This window comes from Ceratotherium simum, chromosome 4, assembly GCF_057802395.1.
Source record: "Ceratotherium simum simum isolate JZ-2026a chromosome 4, ASM5780239v1, whole genome shotgun sequence".
NCBI lineage: Eukaryota > Metazoa > Chordata > Mammalia > Perissodactyla > Rhinocerotidae > Ceratotherium > Ceratotherium simum.
Genome location: NC_141903.1, coordinates 79,350,854 through 79,368,329, shown reverse-complemented (window position 1 = coordinate 79,368,329; position 17,476 = coordinate 79,350,854). Strand labels below are relative to the sequence as shown.

The 17,476-nt window shown below is 41.3% G+C and overlaps 1 long non-coding RNA gene across 1 annotated transcript; it reads right to left on the bottom strand.

Annotated features, from left to right (window-relative positions):
- Nucleotides 1–9,997: 9,997 nt before the first annotated feature.
- LOC101397295 (uncharacterized) lies at nt 9,998–16,869 on the bottom strand. The gene is made up of 3 exons (XR_187487.3): nt 15,910–16,869; nt 14,011–14,056; nt 9,998–10,483 (listed from the first exon to the last, which is right to left on the bottom strand). It is a non-coding gene; the product is annotated as an uncharacterized LOC101397295 (long non-coding RNA).
- Between the last annotated feature and the right edge of the window lie 607 nt (nt 16,870–17,476).

Below are 17,476 nucleotides of genomic sequence, written 5' to 3'. Positions count from 1 at the left end.
AACGTTTAACATTTAAACATGGTTTCCTCCAAAATACCCTTACTGAACTGGCATTAAGATCACATGCCATAAAAATTGCATCAGGGTGACAGTATTATTGGGCAAACCAGAGATGTTTCCTTTAAGGATAAACTCGCTGCTTAATCACTTGACTCATCAACCTTTTTCTCCTCTCTCCATATTTTCACCTCCTCTCTCCATATTTTCACCATCTGGAATATTTTTCAACCTGGTACAGAAAAAATTGGGGAAGGGGATGGCTATTTAAAAATAAATGTATGCTTTACCCTACAGTTATTTTGAATTAGTCTTGATAAATAATTAAGGAATGCATAATATATTATTTAGATGCTATGGTCTTAAGAATTTGAGTGGTATTTCAAGTACAATTATAGTCATTTATTTATCAGTAGAAAATTTACATAATCACACTTCAAAATCCAGTGGACTGGAGAGATATCAGAAAGACACCCATGAATGTGGTAATGACTCTGAGCATTAGATTAAGTTAAGAATGTATTGATGCACATGATATTCTAATATCTAGCCCTGCAGTATTTGATCACTTAAAATGATAAAAGAATAAATATTTTTCTCTTTTCAAACTGCATTTTATACAGAAGGGCTCTTTATAGTATAAAATGCAATTTGAAAAATCAAATTTGTATTAGACAATCTAATAAAATGGAGCTAGTTAAGTTTAACTTAAATAAAGCCAAATTTCTACTTCTATTGACCAAGAAAATAACTTTGTCTTAATAATAATGATTGGTTAACAAAAAACATTGTTCACTTCATATATTTTGAATCGACAATATAGACCTTAAGGCTGAAGTCCAGAAAAATGACAGAAATTCAAGTCCTCTTTCTTGTCAAGTGAGCACAGCATGCAAATGGAGGGATTACCTATTGGAAAGGTAACACACTTTCTGTTAGATCAGTCATGCTATGGATTCTTCCTTAGCAGCCAGTCCATCTGAGACAAACTTGGCAGAAATATATGCAGTATTTGTACTGTGCTGTTTGAATCACTGGAGTCTCATGTTATATCCGCAAAGTCAGATTTTAGACTATAACTGAGCATGGGTCTTCAGTGTGAAAATCTAAGCTACTCAGCAATTTCTAACTTTATTTGGGGACAACCAAACTTTTTATCTTTTATATTAATCTAAGTACCTACAAAGTGTCATAAGAGATACTTTATAAAACAATGCAAACATAAGCTCATCAATTAACTCCTATTTCCTTGCTGTCTAGGTATTTTCACTACTAGAATCACTCAAGAGGCATATACTAGAAACTCCAAAGCTGAAGACCTATCAAATTATTTTTCTTCCATTCTTTTCAAACCCACTTGCCATGAATTAGTCATGGTGATAACTTCATATTTAAAGCTCTTAAACAGTTTTCAAGCCATTCCACAGACTGTTCAACCTCCTCAACTTCAGATTCCCATCAACCAATGTTAATTTAACTTTGTATATAGATCATATATTTCAAAGATAATTCAATACATTAAAATAATATATATTGAGCAGCTACCATGTAAAAAGTATGTGCTTTCTAAAAATAAGGCCTAAAATCCATTATTTGAGCTCCTCTCAAAGACTGTTAAATTCATGCAACAGTTTTAGGTACCTTCATAATTCTCACTGAATTAAAAATAAGGACTAAGTACACTTCTGTTATTACTATACAAGAGACCTAGCTCTGACAGGAAGTAAGTCCATGGATTCTGAATTTCAATGATATTACATCTGTTATCATCTTCATGAAGGCATTACCTCCAAATAAATTATAGGAAGTTTTTTTTTTATTAAACCAGGGTTGATAAATACATAATTAACTATATTTGAGATATTAATTCAGTGAAAATATTTCTTAATCATACTTGTTAGAGTCTTCCATTCCAGTAAATTTCACTCATATCTATACATGTGTGTAGATATATAGATTTTTTTTCCCTAAAAGACTAAGATTTAAGAGACATCCTGGGTAATATTCTGTAAATCAATTTTTCAACCTGATTCAGAGAAAGTGTTTATTTTATTTTTATTTTTGCCTACATCCCTTTTCCCAAGTGGTTCATTTACAGGTTTTCACCAATTATTAAAATGATTAGCCTCTATAGTTATTTCCAATCTCCCACTAGCAATTAATGACATAAGACATAAACATTTTAACCTTGTCAAGTTTGAATTTAAAACTAAAAAATCAACTCCAAGAGCCAGTTTGCAGTTAAAATTCTCCTGATAGCTTGTTTTCCCAGGGCCAGTGACTACCAAAAGAAACTCAGACAACACAAGAAATCCGTCAGACAGCTACTTAGTGACAGAACCAAATGAATATTATTAGATGAGTGTTTTAATAACGCAGCATTTTCGAAGCATTTTCCCAAGATTATTTCTAATTGGCCCTGTCATAAAGTAGTCCCAAACTGCCTTAAAACAGTAATCAGTTTGAAACCAGTTGAGCAAGCCTATGACAGGAAGTTGTTAATAACATGCTTCGAAATTTACCTGTGAAATACAGAGCTTGACTACTTTTGTAAAAGAAGAACTGAAAGTAAAGGGCCTTTGTAATGCAAATTGATCACTAGCAAAAAGCCACCACCTTTGGAATCCCACAACCTCACCTGGACTTGCAACAGACTTAGGTGCATCCTGTGGTTAATGGAATCGAGCCTGTTTTAACAGGTAGGCAAGTACCCTTCAGGGTCACTAAAGCACAGACCGTGGGGTGTGGCGCGTCCGTGTACACTCGGGCCCTCGTCTCGGTGCTCGCGCCCACCCAGCAGCAGGACCCCCCGCAGCCTCCCAGGACGAGTGACCACCACCTGAAGGGAGGACCAGAGCGGCTCCTCCTGTTTCCGCCCTCCTTGCGCTTCTCCAAGAACCTCCTCTTTCCCAGCCTCACCCTAGGGCCGCAGAGCTGGACCTGCGCCGGACGAGGTGGATTTAGCCCGGTTAGAGTTAAGATGGTATCATTAGCTGCGCACAGCGTGACTTCCCACTAATCCTTTCTGCAACTTACAACAAGTTTAAATGTCCATGCATGATGTTATTAACTGGCTTTAGTAAGTGCTTAAGACCCAGGTCTCTTTTTAAAGTAATCTCCGAACAAGTTCTACTGTATCCACCCAACAAGAAGATTAATATTTCCAGCAAATCGGATAGGGGGAAGATGCGCCGAGTCCCTAATGGGCAATGGGGTAGAGATGGAAGTTTGATCTAAGGAAGGGCCCAGAGCGGAGTGAGCTCAGCAACCCCGGCTGGCTCCGGATTCACAAAACTTCCTCCTCCAAGAGCTTCCCGGGCAGGGGGTGTCTTTTTCTGTTAGCAGTTTTTCACTACATTAACAATGGGGGGAGGGGGCACAACATCTTTATCAATGATAGTGATCAACCCAGGGAAGACGCCTGGGCAGAAATAGAGAAACTGCGAGTCAGCAAAAGAAAGCTTGTGATTACAAGTCGCCTGCTAGCCTGAGGAAGGGGCCCTGGGAAGGGGGTGGCCGCCGCGAGATGCCTGCCTCCAACGGACGTCCTGGCGCGACTAAACCCCGAAGCCACCCCCAGCCAGAAGCCCAACTCAGGGATTCCTAAGCAACCGTAGTCCCGAGCTGGCGCAGAGGCAGGACCGAGGTCGCTGGTGAGGGGCTGAAGGGCGGGCTAATCAAAAAACACAGAACAGCCCTCGCGGACGCAACTCCGCATGCCAGGCAGAGGAAGGCTGGCAGCCTCACTGCTCCGGGTCCCGCGGCGCCCGCGTCCAGCCGTCTCCAAGCGCTGGAGGGCGGGCGCCGGAATTTGAGCTCGCGCGAACTCGGAAGGCCTCCCCGCCCGCTACTCCGGCCGCCGCGCGCCCCCGGCTGCCCCGCCGCGCGCCCGCCCCGAGCGCGCGCCAGCCCCGGGAGCGCGCGCGCCGACGCACCAGCTTGGGTAGCTCGGCAGCTCAGCCCGTCTCCCGGGAAACACCAATCAGACGCCAGCTTTCAGGAAGGGGCCACGAGCAGCCGCAGCTGCAGGAGGACTCTGGCTGTTGGCGGTCACCGGGAGTCGTTGTGCTGCCCGGCGGCGGGCCGGCCACCTTCGCGGCTGCCAGTGCCTAGCCCAGCCACTTCAGCAGCCAGTCACAGAGTCAGCTGTCTCCTCTGTGCACCGCCCACGCCAACTATCTTGCAATGCGGCTGCTAAGCCTGGCTATTTTTAGATCTCAGGAATACGTGGTGCGGGAGCTCAGCTAAAGCCCAATCAAACCACCAAACACAGTGATGTGCTTCTCTTTGAACAAATACGTCTCAGAACTCCCTATTTCCCTGAATCAAGTGGATTAGCTTCACTTTTTAAAGTCCTACCCCATGTGGTGTGGCAGTTGGCTGCAAAGCGGAAAGCCACGTGCTCCCACCTCAAAGATGGTCATCACCTCTCTAAAGAAGAGCCCTAACTCTCGCGGCCCTGATTGAGGGCAGGCAGATATTCCTTAGCAGCAGTCATAACTATATTCTTTTCATTTCCATTCACCATCTTTAAAATTAATTCCACAATAAAGTCGAACAATTCCCAGAAGGGGTGAAATGGGTTCTCTAAGCAGATGAGAATGGAGTTTTCTGCTGATTTCTGTACGTACTAGGGTAACTTGTGCTAAGAAACCAATGAACACAAAAACAGGATAACAAAGCCATCCATTAAAATCTGGAGACACTGAAGAACTACCTTACATGTCCCATCGCTGTAAGACCTATTTAACTGTCTCAAAGCACTAGTGTTAAAAACAATTGACCCAGTATTACAGATGTCTTTTTACTTAGTCACTTCTAAAGGACACCTTGTCTGGTGGTGTGCATCTCAGCACCTCCACCCCCAGCTCCTATGCAAATGCAACATCATATTATAGTATGTTTTACTTACTCTAATGGGGAAAAGCTAAGTCATACAAGACAGAGTGGGAAAAGGGTATCAATATTCTTAAGCCACAGGGCATTTCCAGAGGTACAGATCCATAAAAAACTAGATATGTAGATATACACTCTCTTTCAAACATTTTCTAGCCACAATGGAAAATAAAACTTTTGGTTTTATCTCTTCATTTTTAAAAATTTAAATTCTTAAAATGCTAAAGTGTCTTGAACTGTTTATATGTAGTCTATGAACAGGAAGAATGTTTATGAATTTGAAATATACTCATCCTTATCTCTTATTATTTAAGTGGTTTCTTAATTTTCATTAAAAACTACACAAAATCAAATTAGAATTTCATATTTTCTAAGTAAGAAAATCATTTTAATTTTAAAAATAAACACAGAGCACTAGTAATAGAAATTTAGTGTTTAAGAAGACTTAAAGAAAAGCCACTTTGGGAAAACAATTCATTTTGAATGTAAATAATGCATTTATCTCATTACTATGCACATTAATGATAACTTCACTAGGGGGCTAATACTGGTGAATATATCTGTTCACATCCTGCAAGGATGTTGCAGAAGTCTTCTTATATATCCTTTTTACCTCTCTCAATTTCCCTTTTTGTTGCTGTTTTGGATTTTTCTGTATGACTGTTTTTATGTTATATCCTTTATAATTCTCTTATTGAGTGACTTTTCATTGTTAATTTTCTGGTATAAAGTAGGACATGAAAAATAAGTTGGTTATATCTTTATATTTACTTTTACGGGTGTCATTTTATTGTCCTATTTCTAAGTATTTCATGAAAAGATTCTAGATGTCAAAACCTGCAGTTAACGTTCCTGTTTAGAAATACACAAAATAATACCTTTGACGTTGGCAACTCAGATGTATTATTCAGCAAAACAGCAATTACTCATTGTTTTGCACTTACATGTTAAGAACTATGCGACACTTGGTGACACAATAACAAAATTGCAAAGTCAATTACATTTAAAATAGACGTCCTAATAAAACATACACAACCAACTCCTTTTACTCTTTTTGAACTGTTTTGTTTCCTTTTTCTGACTGTTTACAGTCAGATTATGTGAACGTTAAACCTAAGTATAATAACTGATGCACACACATCATGAGAAAAGTTAGAAGATGGGGAGGGGGTGTAATATACAGGGAGGTGTATTCCTGAGGGCACCAGAATCCACCTAGGGCAGTGCCTTGTATATTTTCGGACGTGTAAAACTAGGATGTTCTTTTGCAATGCCAATCATAGTGGCAAACTTTGAAAGAGCAGTGTCTGCCAAAATTTAAAGCAAAATTTAAGCTAGATTCACACTAACAATTCTAAGCAGAACTAAAGCAATAAAACTCAACTAGAGTCTCTATATTTAAGAAGAGAGAATTTCAGGTGGGACTAGGGTGTTTGTTTTATTCTATTTTAATTGCATGAGAAGCATTTTTGTAACTTGAACTTCCCAGTAATGAATTCCACGTCTCAACCCAGCCTGCAGCCTGAATTGAAGTTCCCATCAGAAAATTAAAATGTTTGTCTGGATAAAATAACTTCTAAATGAACTCTCTATTTCTTTTCCTTTCTTTTTGTATTTTCTGCAATGTAGCCCCTCGCAATGATATTAGTTCTAGTGTGGGAAAATATTATAATTGAGATCTGGTAAGTTATTTGCAGACTTCAAGTTTTTCTTTACACTGTGCTGACATTTAGTACAGCCCTGGTGAGGAAAACAATACTACCATTCATAGCTCTAGACGTAGATTTCAATCGACTTAAGCGGGCACAATGAAACTTGGTCATTCACTGGTTACCCATATTGTGTTCTCAAATTTTCTCTCAGCAAAAGTATAATGACTCAGTATTGTATGGTTGCATAGACAAGAGCTCGGAACAAGAGACACTAGTTTTGTCTGACGGTGTGAGAAAGTCGTGAAGGGATCTTTTCTTCCAGATGGTGTTAAATTCAGCTGCCTTTTTAACATTGGCCTTGCACAGCAATCTGCTGCTCCCCTTTCACAAAGACTGCGCTTGGTTCCCACTAGTTAACATGCATACTCACGCACCCTGCAACTTCACTCCAACTGTTTTACAATGCAGTGGTATGCTAAATAAACTTGATCCAGTTTCTGCCAATGTTAAAACTAGCTTTCAAAGAACTACTTAACTGATATTTACACTTCTTTTGACTTAAATGTACATGCCTTTGGAATATTTCAGATTTCAAAGAAATATCACCTTATTATAAGGTCATTGTGGAGATTTCCTCGGACACCCTTCAGACCCACGCTCAGATACAGTACCTCTCTTCAACACACACAAATAAAACAAAATGTCAGAAGTTTGATGTGTAATAGAAAAAAGAAAAATTGGAACATGTTGCAGCAAGAGCAGTGGAACAGCAAAAAATAAAATGAAAATAATAACATTGAAATGTATTTTTATTGATCGATAAGTCATGTAACATTAGTATGATACAAAGCAAGTTTGATATGACAATGGCAAACACGTAATTATAATATTGTTTATTTTCCTTAGATGTTATATTTAACACATTTACATAAAAGACCAAGATGTAGGCAAAAGCTTCAGTAATTTGACTCCATTGAGTGCTTTCAGTAAACAATAGGTTTCCCCAGCAAACATCTTATTGCCTTAATTGAACCTCCTTGAGAAAGAAAACCACACACTTTGTAATGTAAATGTTAATTGTAGTAGACAATGGTTCTAGGTAAATAGCACCCCTGGACATGAAGTAAATGAAAGGAATACAAGCACTTAACAATGAAAGGTTGTTTGCACAAACAGTGCTTCAAATGTAAATAAACAAGGGTCTTCTCAACGGTCACTACAGTAGTAAAACTTTGGCACGTGTTCAGTGGCCAAATTGAGAATTCATGTTCATAAAGTCTTTCAGAGTTTCTAACTGAAACTAACAGTGGGTTTTCAGGCTTCTCCAGTCTGAAGTCTTATAAGGAGTTGAAGCTACAAAGGAAAATGTAATGCTTTTGAAGAAAAGTTGTATATTTGAGATTTGGGATTGTCAGTAATCTAGGTCACGTGGAAGATAACAGGCCATTTTGGGCATTTTCTTATTGCAATGTTTGTGTTTATGTTTAAAGGCCTATACAAATATTTGCTTGGTGACGTGGAAAAATGGAAGGACTTTTACAAAAAGATTACCATGGGGACTTCCAAAGCACCAAAATTTCTGCTAAGCATAGTCATTTTTAGATTAAATAAAAATGGCTATTTAGAACACATCTAGCTGGGACTATACGAAAACAATCTTTCATCATACTGTTATTGTAATCAACTTTCTATAGATGGATGATTTTACAGTTTTACTTCCAGTGTATGTCTACTAGCATAATTAGGCCAAGTTCCTAGATATATCACATTAAGAGGTAAAGAGCCTGATGAAGTGATAATAATGTCTGTTATAGAAGAGATAAGTATTTTAAATATAACCCTCCCCAAAACAAAAGCCAAAAGGTGGCCACAAGGCCACAAGTATGGACTGAGAATTTGACATGAGAGGCAGGTAGTCATGGGACTTTCTTGGAACTGCTTTCTACTAGCTTTCCTTAAATATTGAAAATCTCAAGCAAAGAAGAAAGCCAAACTTCATTATGGCCAGATTAAACAGCGGTTATAAAATTAACAGAAACAGACAGTATGCAGCAGCTACAGACCAGTTGGTGCTGCCATTTGGGAGGCTGCAGATGGCTGTGGGTGGGAAATGCCTCTACTTTCTTAAGCGATGGAGATGAGTATGGTGTGTGCACTTGATGTTTTTTTCATACCCCCACCTCCCAACAGGGCTGTCTGTCATAGGCTGCCGGGCCCGCTTTACCACTTGCCCCCGAGCGTGGGAATCGGAGCGTCCTGCCGTTCACATCTCCTGCATTCCGTTTAGCGGAATCAATTAGGCAAGACAGACCCTCAGATTCCCCACCCCCTTTCCATTTTTGTCAGGTCTATATACGTCCTAATTATTTCAGTTTGGGATGCCAGAGCTGTTTCCTGGATAGACCTGATCATCCTTAAACAAAAAGAGAGGAGGCGCACACGTGGGTTGTGGCGTAAATGTCACTTTCATTTCCAATGCTAGGCGCAGAGTAAGACAGAACATTTTTTTAACACTTTGACAAGAGGGGAGGCGATCTCGTCTCCATCATGTCTTTCTGCTTCAGTAGCTTCCTCAAGGAAACCCTCTTGGAACAGAGAAGCATCTGTCCTTGTATTTTGAATAGAAGAATAAAAATCAGCCTTTGCTTTTTTTTTTTTTTTTTTTGCATTTTCCCTTCTAGCTCTATGTCCTCAGTAGATACAACTGATTAACCTCCCAGTATAAATTTTCTGAAAGTCTAATTTCATATAATTTGACAGACAACCCCAATACATGTAGTTTTCAAGCATAATCTTTCAAATTTTTCAGGGGAGGGGCCTCAGAAGGGAACAGCCTAAGTCTACATATGATGGAATCATTTTTAAACTAGGTCCCAGACATCTCTACAACAGCTTTCTAAGAAAGAAAACCAACCTCATATATAAACTTTTGCCTGAAAGTAGGACAAACTACACGAGCCTCCTTCCTCACTAGCAGCATACAATTCTCCCTTGCGGCTCTAACAACCCCTGTCCAAGTACCTGGCACCTTTATATTTTGGCATATGTGTCACTTAACTTCCTCTAATCCCACCTTTAATCAAAAGGCAAAAAAAACAAAAACAAAACCAAAGTTAGATTCAATAAGTATTCCTGACCTTTCTGGTTTTTACTGTCTCTCGGTTGTAGGCTCTCATTCTCACACGCTCCCCGGCGATCTTGAAGGAGTTTTTACTTTCGGTTATCTAGCTTTATGAAGACCAATACACTCATACAGCTAGATAACCAAAGATAACAACTCGCTTCCCTCACGCGCCTCTGTCTTCCTCTGACCGGACTCCAGACGCCGAGGTCTCCGGCAGTGCGGAAGGGTAGTCCTCTAGGATACTTGCCGCGCATAAGATTCCTCCTGGTATGTAAATATGACCTGGTTTCTGTCTGTGTGTGCAGCTAAAACATCCAAACGAGATCTGTTGCTTTCAAAGTTTATTCCGAACTTTTTTTTTCCTTTCAGCAAGTAATCTCCGGCAGCGTTAGCCAACAATTCATCTATTAATATCAGAAAATAAAACCAGCTATTAAGGTGCAGCAAGCGGTTACGAGTGAGCGGCAGCATCCGTCCCTTCACAGGCCTCTATTTGCATTGTAAATTGCTTCCTTCTCACGCAAGACTCTTTAGTCTCCCTCTATAGAGACGTATAAAGCCAAAGGCAATTTCCAGCGCAGGTTAAGGAGGAAGGAAAAAAACACATCCCATCCTACAGAAGAAGTGACAGCTGATTCAAGGATCTGCTCCTGATCCTTTTGGGTTAGGCACCATGAGCTTTTTACCAAGCGGTGGCAGCTTGATCGCACATATCTTGTGTGTGTGTGTTTTAGGGGGAAGATCCTCGATTTCACAGGGCTTCTAGGCTGGGGAGGAGAAGATGCCGTCTTGCTGGCGTGCTGCTGCCCCCGGTCTGAAAGAAGGAAAAAAGGGCCATCATTGGAGGGGCTTTCACTGCCAAAACGTGGACCAGCCCGGCAAGGTCAAAGGTTCGAGACCGCGGGAGACCAAGGTAATGATGATGTCATGAGAAATCTCAAGTACACGGTTATTGATATGCATCAGTGATCAGCCAACTGCCCCACGCCGGCTGCCCGAGCAGTGGCAGCGGCGGCAGCAGCGGCGGCAGCATCGCAAGAAGCCCTATTTTCTCAATCAGCATCTCTTCCGCTAGCACTCCCGACTGCTCCTGGAAAAGCAACCCGCGGCCTTTTACCTCCTCGGTGCTAGTGTAGATCGCTCTAATATCCAAAGACTGGAAGAAATCTCTCTCTAAGGACAGATAAAAGCATTTCAGATCTGGGGAACGTCTTTGCCTGCATTTCTCTTCTGGCAGATTGCATGGGCAGGCAGATGGAAGGCACTTTGCTATTGCTTAAAGCAGGGCCTTGCTTTCTGGGGCCGAGAATCACATCTGTATTACGCAGTGAGTCGATGTGTGATTACATTGACAATTTGCTCTGAGGGTGTGTTTTTAACGGCTTCACAGCTCAGGCATGTTTTGTGTCTATGTACTATGGCGATGGGGCCCCATATTTGTTCTTAAGTGAAGGCTCTAAGCAAGCCGACTTCATCCTGGCTTTTAAAAAATGACTCTCTATGTAGGGTGTGTGCCTTAGAATGTAGCACAGGTAAACACTGCAGCAATAGTTTCTAATGTGGACCACAAGACTGCTGTAATAAAAATGCGGAGCCTTTGTCTATAGTTTCAAACATCAATTTTCATACAGAAGGGCAAAATGCACTAGTCTTCCTTATGAAATTATGAAAAAAGTATTGTTACCTCATGAAAAAGACAGATAAAACACCTGGATGTTAAGAGTGTAACTCTACGCCCAACCTCCCCTCCCCCAACCCCACCTGTTTTCTTTCTAGAGGGGAATATTGTTTTATTAATTAGCCTCATTCCTTTTCTTAGGACTTTTCAAAGTGTGAATATGATCACTTAAAAGAGCATTTTTCTTCTTCCCTCACCTTCATAATGGGCAATCTATGTCTAATGCATCTATAATATGTGCAGTTCTAATAGTCAAATGCTCCTCAACAGAACATCTAAGGTGCAGTCCACATAAGATGCATATTCACCATGAGTGAACTTGATGGACTGTTTTCCAAAATTATGAGTTATGTTTAGTGGTGTTACCATTCTTTAAAATACACACTACAAGCGAATGTCATAAATCTTCATAATCATTTCACACATCACTAGTTTACCACGATACTCTCATTTCTATAGGTTGACTATTTTCCCCAATGATTAAAACATTTTCAGAATTAATACACACTTTCATTAATTCAGTAATTTATTCATTTAAGACATGAGTGTGAATATGCTGACCAAATTACATACAGAGCACACATATGTAAATCCTATAAAAAAGACTGATAAGTAAAGAAAATCAGAATTGCTAAGAAAAGCCCCCAATCAAGAGTTCAAACAACAATATTACACCAATTAAAGATATGATTTAGTGACACGGATGCCAACATTTCCCTAGATTTTTTATTAATTTACTTTTTTAGTGAGCACTCTTGTCTTGATTATTTAGAAAAGACTAAGCTATGGAAATCGCTCATCTATTTTTCTTATCAAATCTTGGTACAAGAAGTACGATTAGAAATGGCTGCACTGGGTTATATGTAAAACGTACATGCAAACTACAAACTAATTCAGAGAAACACACTCCCATAGAGTTACTGTTCCTTCTTGAACTATGAGGTCACAACATAAACTACTGGATAAGAATTGAACACATCGCTGAGGCACATACCACTTTTGACATTATGTAAAACCCTAATGAGCTTTGCTGCTGTGGAAGACAGAGTATTTTGGCCTTGCTTTCCAAAACCTAGAAGCAGAATCATTAGTGATTTGTCATGTACTACCTAAAGCAAGCATATGATCAGATGAATTCAATTCCTTAAGTTAAAACCCCGAGAAATGCCAGATACTTTTTAGAATTTTAGAATTTTGCTTTAAATATGTCTGGGTGTGGGCTGGTGAAAGTAGAGAGATGTAATACATGTATGTCTATGTGTGTGTATCACCTCCACACTTGTGTGAATTTGCAAATTAATGGGGCCATATTTCCACATTTAACAATTAAATGCACTTTTAGAATCCAAGTAACTATTATGAAAGCCAAGACAGTGAACATATGAGATGCTTCTACAATTAGAAGCTACAGAAGATACTGTCTTAAAATAGCATCTTCTGCGGCAATGCCCCATAGTCATATCAACTGACTCCAGGATTGGCCCCCATTCCTGTCACATATACCCTCATTCATAAAGAGAGGCCCAAAAAGTGAAACTAGCCAACACAATGATTATGGGCAGTCTGTTCATTAGCCATAGCGGCAATTAAATATTTTCTCTCTCCACCATCTTTCAAGGTATGGAGAAATAAAAGAAACAGAGCAAGGCTTAACACCGAGCACCTGATTATTTTGACTATTGCCAAGGTTCATGTGGTGGTTTATCATATACATTTCAAGGACTATATTATTATCTAGGATGTTAGACAAGTTGAAACAATGTGGTGCTCTAAAGATTCCTTGTAATGTCTGCCATACATTGTTATGAGCAACTATTAACATCTACCTGTTTTTAGTGCAGATATCTTTGCTTTTCAAAAAGCTATTTAGCTGAGCTACAGAATACCCCTTCTGAAATCTGCATATTGAAGGATATACTGAATTCAAATGGCTTGCCTGCTCATTCTCTAATAAATGCTCATTAATGGCCAGCAGATTAGGACGTGATTGTCATGCTTGTTTTCTAATCTTTTTATAGGTCTCCAGATGGCTGACACATGCATTGAAACATCCTGGTTTTGTTGGGAATAAACAATCTCTGCTTAAGTTAAAAGTGAAAAGTTATGATTTTCCACATATTTGGATTAGAATTACGCTATTCCATAAATGCAAATACATCAGGTTTGCCACTAATATTTAGAACACCTCTCTGAATCCTATTCAGACTACTGCAGCGTATATAAAGAACTGGCCTATCACCAAAATCCCTTTTTAATATGGAATTTGTATGACTCTCATGCATGTAAACCACAGTGCACTAATACAGCCAAGGCTATCATTTTCTACATAAAAGCCATTTAATTTAGTGATTTGTATAGTTCAGGCAAGGTACTTGACTGGCTTACTTTCTAATAAAAGTATCCTATTATTTCTTCTGTATCCTGAATTTCATTTTTTACAGGCAGTTGCAGGTCATGTTTGCATTATTCTTGATATATAATATACAAAGGCTACCTACGGGAAAAAAACCTACACATATGGAAACTTAGATTTTTCTGGAATTGTATCTATTGCATGAACTGGGAGATATGCATTACACTGCAGGCCTGCCACCCAGTAAATAATATTCTATTTTGATTTTGTACATCACTTTGATTTTATCAAATGTAAATTTTAAAATTACCTTTGGTTGGGTTGTCTATTCATTTTACGCTTCTTTGTAGTCTCATCTGAAAAACAGTCAAGGAAACAAATGATCACAGTTTAAATATATATATATATAGAAAATCATGTCTAGATTTGGCTTCATTTAAAGTATTGCAATTAAAATGCCAAAAGATTCCAGAAAACCCCAGTGCAATGTATCCTGGGCTTCAGCACCCACAGGGTTAAATATGCTAATTTGCATTTAAATGGCTACATGCATGATAATAGGAATGCAAAATATGCAGAATCTGGAGGGGTTTGGGAAATTAATATTTTTCTTTCTTCTTTTCTTTTATTTTTAGCTTGGAAGGCACAGGGACTCTTAAGAAACATTAGGGATTTGAACATTGTAACCTGTCATACAAAAGAGGAGGAAGAGTACTTCCATGTAAGAATTTTAAGACAAGAACAAAGTCGTATTTTCTAAATGTTTAAGAGACTGAATTTCCAGGCCTTTCAAACAATGGGAATCCCTGGATAAATATCTAATCCATTAGAAAGATGCAAATAGTTTACTGTAAGGCGACAGCACGGTGAGATGTGCATTCATATCTATGGCTCCTGATTGGCTATTTCCTCTAGTAAATCAATGAATAATGTAAAACCTGATTGCTGTAAAGTGGTGGATTTTTTTATTCCCTTTCCCCCATCCCCCCACAACTCAATATTCAAGAAGTCTTACACTCCCGAAAATAGGTTGCTTTTCTTTTATGATTTTGTTAATGCTTATTGTTATTTTGGAGTGGCAGGGTGGGGCTATTGGTTTTGCAAAATGAAAGTACTGCACTGGTTCGATTATGCTGACTATGGGAGCACGTTTCCCGGAACAGTGCCCTAATTACTGGTGTCAAGGTGGGGAAAGTGGGTGGTGGGCAAAGGTGGGCACCAGGAGAGGGAGGAAAATGGATCCGACCCCGATGTTCTGGGCCCAAGGTAGCTACAGCTCCAAAAGAGTCCCCGGCCGTGACCGTGACTTGACAGGGCCTCCGGTCTAACTTCTCATCAATTCCACTGCTGCCCTGACCCCTCAAGACAGTCTCCCATTCAAGCATCGCCGGTACATTTGCAAGAGAAAACGCCGCAGACACTAATGCAAATACATTGCGTAGGTTCCCACCGCCCCGGGTTCCCTCAGACAATTCTAGGCCACGGAAGGAAGGTCTTGCCTCCCTCAGCCGGGTCTGGGCTCCAAGCAAACCGCAGAGACAGGGCTCCGCTCGGATACCAGAAGCGTCTGAAACGGAAACCCGCCAAGTCCCAATAACTAACCGCAATGGTTGCATCTCGATCGTAGTTTGAACTTGGCATAACCCTGTAAAGCGGCCTCTTGCCTCCCAGAATCCAAAAGGCACAGAGAGAAAGGAAGTGGAAATCCACCAGGTTTAGTTAGCTACTGTACGTAAGTTTCTACTAGAATCCAATCAGACCCTCGCTTCACTGCCAGGTAGTTGCAACTTTGAGGTGGTTAAAAGAATTATTCAAAATGCGAATCCTGCATCCAGGAAGGCAAAATACAATTGTATTTGGCTCTAGGTTTAAGAGGGAAAGGTCCCACCACCAGCAGCACAGAATTACATACAAAATTCCCCTTTCCAACGCGAAATTTTCCTGGCATCTCTCTGCAATTGGGGGTCAGGCCGCTGGATAATTAACAGTCTTGGTTCAGACAACTCAGGAGATCAACAGGTTTAGCATCCGAGACTCACAATCAATTAGCTGAAGCAAAGCCCCGGACTGGCCCTCGGAGCGGCCCGCAGCCGGGCTCTGCGGGCACCAGCTGGCTGGCGAGGTGCGGAGCGCGAGCGCGGGCCGCGGCGGGCACTGCTGGCCCCGCGCCGCCGCCGAGGTGCCGCCTGCGGGCCGCCACGATACTCACTTGCTCTCCTCCCTGCGCCAGGCACTGTTGCCCCTGTAATCCAGCTGGGCAGGAATCGAAGCGCCGGCCAGAAGACAAGATCCAGAGTCACAGGGCGGCCGCAGTACACACACAGGCTCCTTTCGGCGTCTCAAAAAAAGAAAAAAAATTTTCAGATCATTCCTCTCCTTAGCACATTTAAAACTGCCGCTCAATTCCACACGGTGATTCTTGCTTGATTGCGTCTAAAATAGTTTCAACGGATCTTCCCTTCTGGGAAGGGAGAGAAGGGCGCAAAAGACGAAGGAGGAAAAAAAAGCCAACTTTTCCCCCCCACGCCAGGCACTTGCTCCCTGAGCCTCGGAGTGGAGAGTGAAGTGGTGTGTGCGAGGCTCGGCAAGTTTTTGGGGGGGCTGTCCAAGGTCTAGTCCAGCCCCCTCTGCCGAGGAGGACGTGCTCTGAAACTCAACCAATTTCCCCACTGCTTTTGTTACTGATGAACTGAAGCCCTATTGTTCATCCATTGCCACGGTCTTTTTCAGTCCCCACACTACGTTCTGCGTTGCCAGAGATAATGAATTTGCACCCAAACCTCTCATAGTCCCCTCCTGACAGACGGAACAAATTAGAAATGTCTCGTCTGAAGGAGGGCAATGGCTACATTTTCCTATTGTAGGATGCAAAGCACACATTTCTTTGGAAACTTCTTTTGCCTTTTCTACCTTTTATTTTCTTCTCCCTCTTTTTCTTTTTTCCTCCAGTTTTTTTCCTCTTGATTTCTTTGGACTCTTTTTTAAAGAATAGCCCTGTCTTGTTTTTCCAATGCACCATTTTATGTAACTTGTGGATCTTTATCTTCCTTCCTTCTGTCCTCTCCTCCTTTCTTTTTTAAGGACTCCCTTTGCAATTTTATTTACAAACTTGGAGAATGACCTTTTGACTTGCAGACTTCTTTTTTTTTTTTTTTAGAGAAAGGTCTTTTGGTTCAAGTCCCCCTTCCTCACTCCTCCCCCTCTTTTTATTGTGGTCGTTAAATATGTTTGGCTAAAGACAAGAAATACATTATAAGGATTTTTATTCTTTAAACTCCACAGCTATTCAAAAGGTACCAGGGTTGCGCCATGGGGGTTATCTATTTGAGGGGGAAGAAAAAGCGTGTGTGTGTGTGTGTGTGTGCGCGTGTGTGTGTGTTCCAGGGATAGAAGCAGAGAGATGTGGGAGGGTGTGGGTGGGAATGTGCAGGAGAGAAGGGTGGGGGCCTTGAGGGGAAGGTGGGCTTTCTGGAATACGAGCGAGGAGGCTGTCAGGAGTGTAGGCACAGGAGGGAGGGTGCAAGAATCCGTCACGCCGAGGGCGGCTTGCACCCCTGGGCCTGTTCGCGCGCCCAGGCCGGGCGAAGCCTGGGCGCGGGTGTCTGCGCGCGCGGGCGCTCGTTCCGAGCCTGCGCGCGTGCTGCCGCGGGCGGGGGGGGGGGTCGCCTGTAAAAATTCAGTCGAGTGGCCCGTATGTAAATGTGGTAGCGGGGGGAGCGCGGAGGCAGTAATGAGAGCCGTGGGCGCGCAGCCCCGCCAGCGGCCTCCGGCTTTCC